The 6619-nt window shown below is 38.8% G+C and overlaps 1 long non-coding RNA gene across 1 annotated transcript; it reads left to right on the top strand.

Annotated features, from left to right (window-relative positions):
- Positions 1–4814: 4814 nt before the first annotated feature.
- Positions 4815–5914, top strand: LOC140021330 (uncharacterized). The gene is made up of 2 exons (XR_011825136.1): positions 4815–4912; positions 5707–5914. It is a non-coding gene; the product is annotated as an uncharacterized lncRNA (long non-coding RNA).
- Positions 5915–6619: the final 705 nt, after the last annotated feature.

Raw genomic sequence — 6619 nt, 5'->3', positions numbered from 1 at the left:
AAGAAGATTTGATATAGTTTGCAGAGCAAAGTTGAGTTTGGCTACATCGGAGAGTTATTAAATGGCAATCCCTGTAATTTATTCGAATTGCCTGGATACCAAGGGTCTTGTTAGCATTGGAAGTTGAGGAAACTGGATACAATTAGCAGGGTAAAGTTGAGTTTTCACTCTATCGGGGAAGAACGCTCAAGTACTCATGTTTACACGTTTCTTGAAAGCTAGACGGGTCGAATGGTGGTGGCATTATTTGTTCTTTCTCTTACAGGTTCATACGTGTTTCAAATAACAAAATTGAGGCAAAATTTTTTATATAATTGAGTAATGTCGCCAAAGAATCGAATATTCATAGTTCGGACCGAGGACGAGGTGTGAATCAAAGTTTTAAGGAGGAACAACAATATCACAAGGCCATAATAAATGATCGATTGCACGATAATTGGTTGGAATTGGGGCAAATTTTGTGAAAAAGAATCTCGGTAGGTTTGGATTGTATCCTACTGATCGTTTTATCATGTTGGATTTGGAATCTCGGCAGGACCGGGTTTTATCTCGCTGACCGTTTATGTCTCGTTGGGATCGGGTTTTATCCTACCAACCTCGGGTTTTATCCTACTGACCGTTTTATCTTGTTGGACTTGGGTTTATCCCACCAACCTTGGCACTGACTGATGTTATGGCAGGGTAGGATTTTATCCCACTGACCTTTTCTTTTTTATGTTTACATGTTTCAATTCAAGGCAGAATAACTACAGGTAAATATTTGGTGTCTACATCTTTGTCTCGAGTCTTTTCGAAACTCAGACAAAGAGGGACAAGCTGTAGACACCAAAAATTTCACCATCATTTTATTTATTTTTATTAGATATTTATTTTATTTTTCTTCATTTTTTATTTCTATTTTTTGTTCATTTTTGTTAAATTTTATTTATTCTTGTTTCATTTCTATTTCTTGAAAAAAAAATTGATTATTATTATTAGAAAAACAGGAAAAGAAAAGGAAAATCATCAAAATCAATTTTGTTAAAAAAAAAGAAAGAGGAAATAAGAAATGAACAGATCCTCGCGCGCGTGCAAATACAGGCACTATTCATCATCTCCTTCGTACGAGGCCACAAACCAGATTTTTGCAGCTGGCCAGGTAAATCCATTTCACCTCTTTTTGTTGTTTTCTTTTTCCCCAAACTATAGGCGACCTCACCCCAATATGTAACAAGAAAGATTCTAGAAGAAGAATGATCGGATGGCTTAAGTTTTTTGAAGGAAAAAACTCAGCTCTCATCCTCACCTTTGAGGTGAGGGTTTGAGAGTTTTGTTTCATATAAAAGCGAAAGAAAAAGCTGGGAATCAAAAAGGGGGTGACGGCAAGAAAAAGTGTGGTGGCTAGGGCTGAGGAGGCTACGGAAAAAGTGAGGAACCGAGAGACAAAGGGAGGAGCTTCGGGAGAGTGAGATATAGAGTGAGAGGGAGAGATTGAGACAGTTTCGGGAGAAGAGAAACCCAGCAAAAGAAAAGAAAAAGCTGCAAACGAGAGGGTGACTGGAACCAATAGCAACTACGGAACAGAGAGGAACCCAATGCCACCATTATTGTCTTCAATCTTCGTTGAAAAAGCACTGGTTTTGCAGCAAGTTGTCCGCTGTTGATCTTTCCTTTTCATTTGGGTAAAATTTCTCATCTCTTGCTAATGTTTATGCCTTTCATGCTGCGATGTGATTTCTGTTTTGGTGGGAGAAGCTTCGATCAGTCCCAAGCTGTTCGAAGCCCGTGAATGTATCCGTTATAGTCCAGTGGTCTACTGTTGCTGTTTCTTTGCGTTTTTGCTTGCATTTTACAGTCCAAGATGCTTCCTTTTGCTGTTTATTTGCTCACCTTTGGCTGTCTGATGTTTCTTTCTTTGTTTTCCATGCTGTCTAATAGTTCCTTGCTGTTCGTTTTACTTAGAATCCGCTGGTTCCTCCCAAAAGCCATGTTTTGGACCCCTCTCTACATTAGATCTCCTTGGTTGCATGTTTAGCCGTGGGTTTATGAGGGTTTTATGGAGTCTAATGAGTGTCAGGTTCTTGTTTATCTACTGCGTAGGCTGCGTTTTCCTTTAGTTGAGCAAGTTTGCAGTTTCCTTCTGGTTCCCGTAACCTGTTCTCTTCAAACTGAATTGGGAAATGTTGTTAATGTTCGCTGGTTCGAATTTGTTAAAGGATTAGTGTGAGGACTCGTAAAAACTATTATTTTATGCCTAATTTATGGCTTAATAAACTATTTAATTGGATTTTTGCCACGAGGAATATTTTCTAGCCTTATTAGACCTAAATACATGGAAATATAACTTCGTTATATTTTTAAAGTGACTCGTTCTGAAAATTAATTTCCTGGAGTACGTTTAGTAAAAATAGTGAATAGTACTTGGAGATTTTATCCGCGTAGTAGCACAATAAGCTTGGAATATTGAAGACTTGTACTATGGTCCTAAAATAGGTAATCTTATGAATAAATACTCAAGTGATAGTTAGTAGTACAATCGTTATAAGAATTTCTCGGAAGTTTCGCGTTATATCGTTAAAATTGACGGTACGCGTTTTCACACGCGCGACTTTATTTGAGGGACTTGAGACCCTTATTTCGGGACAATTAAGAGTGAATAATATTTACATGAATATATATGCATTGGAGGTTTAGTGCATTAGTGAACCAAACGCGCGAGAAAATCGAGCCGTAATCGCACCAAACGGCCCCTAATGAGAGTTGACTTTTGGGTGAATTTCCACCACTTATTTCACCTTCTCTTGGAAGCTAAAGGAAATCAGATTTCTCTCCATCTTCTCTCTCCTCATAGCCGACCAAACACCCTCCTCTCTCTAACTCCATTGCTTCAAAATTTCTGCTCACTAATCTCACTCAAAACCACCCCAAATCATCTCCAAATTCAACCAAACTTGCACCACACCTAGCTTGACACTTGAGGAGCATTTTGAGCTGCAAACAAGGGCTGGAAATCACGGTTTTTCTGGGGTAATAGAGGGCCGAAAATTCTGCTGAACATCAACCCAAAGTAAGTGATGATCCACTCTTGGAAACTTGAAGTTTGGAAGCTATCTTACCTTGTTAAGTTCATGCATGCATTTGGTTAGCTTGATATGGATGTAAAATGTGATAGTGGGCTCTTTGTATTCCCACACTTGGGTTATTGTTGCTGATTTGAGGATCAATGTTGGATTTAATGGTAGTTTAATGGTTATAATGATGAATTTATGGAGTGTTATTGTTGGGAACTCAAGTAGAGGTCATAACCAGAAATTGCCGAATCTGCCCCTGTTTTGTTCGGCCATGATAAGGCCCATTTTTGGTGATTTATTGGCATGATCCTGATGTGTATATGTTATATTATGTGTGTAGAAATTTTCGTTGGAAAACATTAACGATTGGATGGGCAAATGAATTTATTCATGAACTAGGCATGCTGGAAAATTATTTTCGGGTAAAACTGTCCAGTGGTCGTATTTTGGCCATAACTCTGTCCTCGGGTGTCGAAATCAAGTGGCGTTGGTGGCGTTTGAAACTAGACATTCCTAGCTTTAATTTGAGATAAAATGCACGTTCTGATTCTTTGTGAGTGATCCGAACCAAACGTTTTAAGTTAGCTGTCCTGTCTCTCGGATTTGCTGGAATGGCTTGTTGAGGCAGCAACTTGAGGCTCAATTTTGAGCTGGTTGCTTGCCAAATTTCAGAACATTTCCTTCTGTGAACTTTTAGTCCCGTGAATGTATTTTCTAACGCCATAAACCATGCCTCATTCCGAGTTAAATTGATTGAGTTGTGACTAAAACAAGAGGACTGCCCTGTTTTAGAAAAACGTAGTATTTGGACTGATTTGGGGCAAAACTTGGGAATGATTTTATTAATTGAAGTTCTTGATGCTCATCACTTACCAAAGGTATCATGGATGAGTCTTAGACCTTTGTTTCACAAATGAACCATGTTCGGATAGTTTTCTTGGTTAAACGATTTGAAATTGTGAAATGAAAGTCACAAGGCAGATTGCCTTAGAATTTTTCCTGAACTTTGGTTGACTAATTAACTACCTTCCCGAGGGTATTTTTCTCTGAAATTTGATAGAGGAATACCTTGCATATAGGAGTAAAATACTACCAATTTTGGCACCAATTCAAGTTCGTTTCGATACCGAATTAAATTGCTAGTGTTGGAGGTTCAAAACTGGAAATTCTTCTTCAGTCTTGAATCTTCCTCAACTTTGAGCTACCGTATCTCGGTACTCGAAACTCCGATTCTTGATCCGCTTGTTTTGTTATAAACCTCACTTGTAACACTAATTGAGCTGTAAATTTCAGAGGCCGGTTTGCAACATGTGAATCGTGCCGAATTTCCAAAGTTGGCCGAAATCCAACTTAATTCTGCCTTGTACGCCGAACCGGTACCTTCAAGCTCATTTTTGAATACCTTCCACTTAGATTCATGGAAAAGTGTCTTTTAAGAACTTTTAGTACTTTCTAAGAGGTTTCCAACGGTACCAAGTTTTATAATTTTGGACCTACTGAGTGCAAGATATGATTTTTCTAAATTTGACGCGCAAAGCTGAAATTTGCTGATTTCTTAGAAAATGAAAATTTGAAAACTTGTTACTCCTTCTTGATGATAATTGATCACTTTAAACTTGATTTCATGAAGGAAATCAGTTTTTCTTGTGTTAATAAAACCTCACTTTTGAACCTTTATTTTGAGTGGCTAAGGTTCTTGGTTTGAGGTATTGACTAGTCCAAATAAGCGTAACTCCTTTCATGATTAATACGTGATTGTGAGTGAAAAATACTTGTTAATTGCTTCAGGTGCTCAAGCGAGTCTTGAAAAGAATCCCGGAGGGGACAACTAAAGATTTTCTCGCTCAATTACTTTTGAATTGGTGAGTGTCAAGTGCCTGACTTGTCGTGTTTACTTGATTTACCTGCTTATATACGTGAATATCACTTGATCAGACGAGTGTGTACTTTATCGCACTCGCTCTCCTTTACTTGAACTTTACTTGTATTAACTTGGTTTTCAAAATCGATTGAGTGAATCTCGTCGACTAAAATATACCCGTTTTCGTGTGCGTGTCGTGTTGCCATGCATGTCGTGTATGTCGTGCGTGTCTTGTTGTCGGGTGGAGTGAAGCTCCTCGACTTATGGGGACGCCCAATTCTCTTAACCAATCTTACAACTCGAGCCGGCATGGGCTTGGTCGAGAAGTTTGATAAACCAAGAGAATAACAAAACACAACTTGATCTTTTGAGATCTTGTTCGGCATACTCGTGGAGTATCGCCCTTTCCGTGCGTGTTCAAAAATCAAAACTTGATCTCTTGAGATCTCGTGTGGCATACTCGACGAGTATCGCCTTTTTCGTGCGTGTTTGGTTTCGGATCCGAGAGGGTGGAATATTGGTCGGAGGAAGTAATAAGTGAAGTTTCTACGGATAAAATACCCACCAGGATAACGGAGTGTCATCACGAGGGGTTATCGGATCGAGCCGTGGCGAAGCAAGAGGAAAATAGCTCCTGAGAGCTCCTATATCCTTGAATTGTTTCTGTTTATTTTTCTCGCTCGAATTGTAAATTACTTGAATATTGGGATTGTTATTTGGACAACGTGCTTGCATGTGTGTTTTCTTGGCCTCACGAGCGTTTCGCTCACCCCGTAGATTTGTTTTCCTTAACAGGAATGGATGGAGTGAAACTCGTTGGAACCCTTTGGATGTACTTTTGTATTAGGGTTTCAATTGTAATTGACTAGACATTTTGGCTATTGTATATATTTGGGAATTGATGTATTTTTGGATCCTGACGTAAGAATTGGATAACGGATGTATTTTGAACACGTGGTACAAGACTTGGATATTCGTTTATGGAAGCGATTTTTCCTTATTAGACTGGTATAAATTATTATATATTGTTAAGTTTGAATTGATTTGTCTCGAGTCCTGGCGAGAGCTAGGCAGGCGTTCCGCGGATACCCTTGGGTTCGCCCTTGGGAGAAGTGGGGGCGTCACAATTAGAGGGTTTCAGTCCTTGTGCATATGCCTAGTATTTTGTCTGTTTCATGGTCCAAATTTTAGAATGTTTTCTCGCATATTTTGGTTTGACGTTTCAAGCAAATGTTAAGGATTTCGTAGCTGCATTTTCTGTTTTTCTTGCTTTCTTGGCATAGATCCTCTCGGTTGGGATATCTAAAGGTAGGCAACCATGCTTGGGCAATGTTAAAAATTGATGATTAGGGATGCATGTGAGTTTGGTTATAAATAATGAGTTTTTGTGCAAACTTTTGGTATGAAGTCCGCGTGGGTTGAAGCTGCAAATTTGCAGCAGAAAATTGCAGAAGGAAACCTTGAATGAACGCAACCTGGAATGAACCTTGAATGGGTTATTAGTTTGCATGTTTAATCTAGTGTTTATGATGGTTTTCTGGAATCTAACGTAAGCTCTCTGGGTCGCTAATAAGTTGTAAAGTTACAGAGAAACTCTTGCTGCACTTTGTAAAGTTGTAAATTCTTATAGGGGTATGTAAATTGGAACAAACTAAAGTTTGGGGCAATATTTGAAGTTGATAGAGTAACAAATCCTTAACCAGTAAAC

This window comes from Coffea arabica, chromosome 1e (assembly GCF_036785885.1).
Source record: "Coffea arabica cultivar ET-39 chromosome 1e, Coffea Arabica ET-39 HiFi, whole genome shotgun sequence".
NCBI lineage: Eukaryota > Viridiplantae > Streptophyta > Magnoliopsida > Gentianales > Rubiaceae > Coffea > Coffea arabica.
This window is presented reverse-complemented; position numbering and strand designations above follow the sequence as displayed.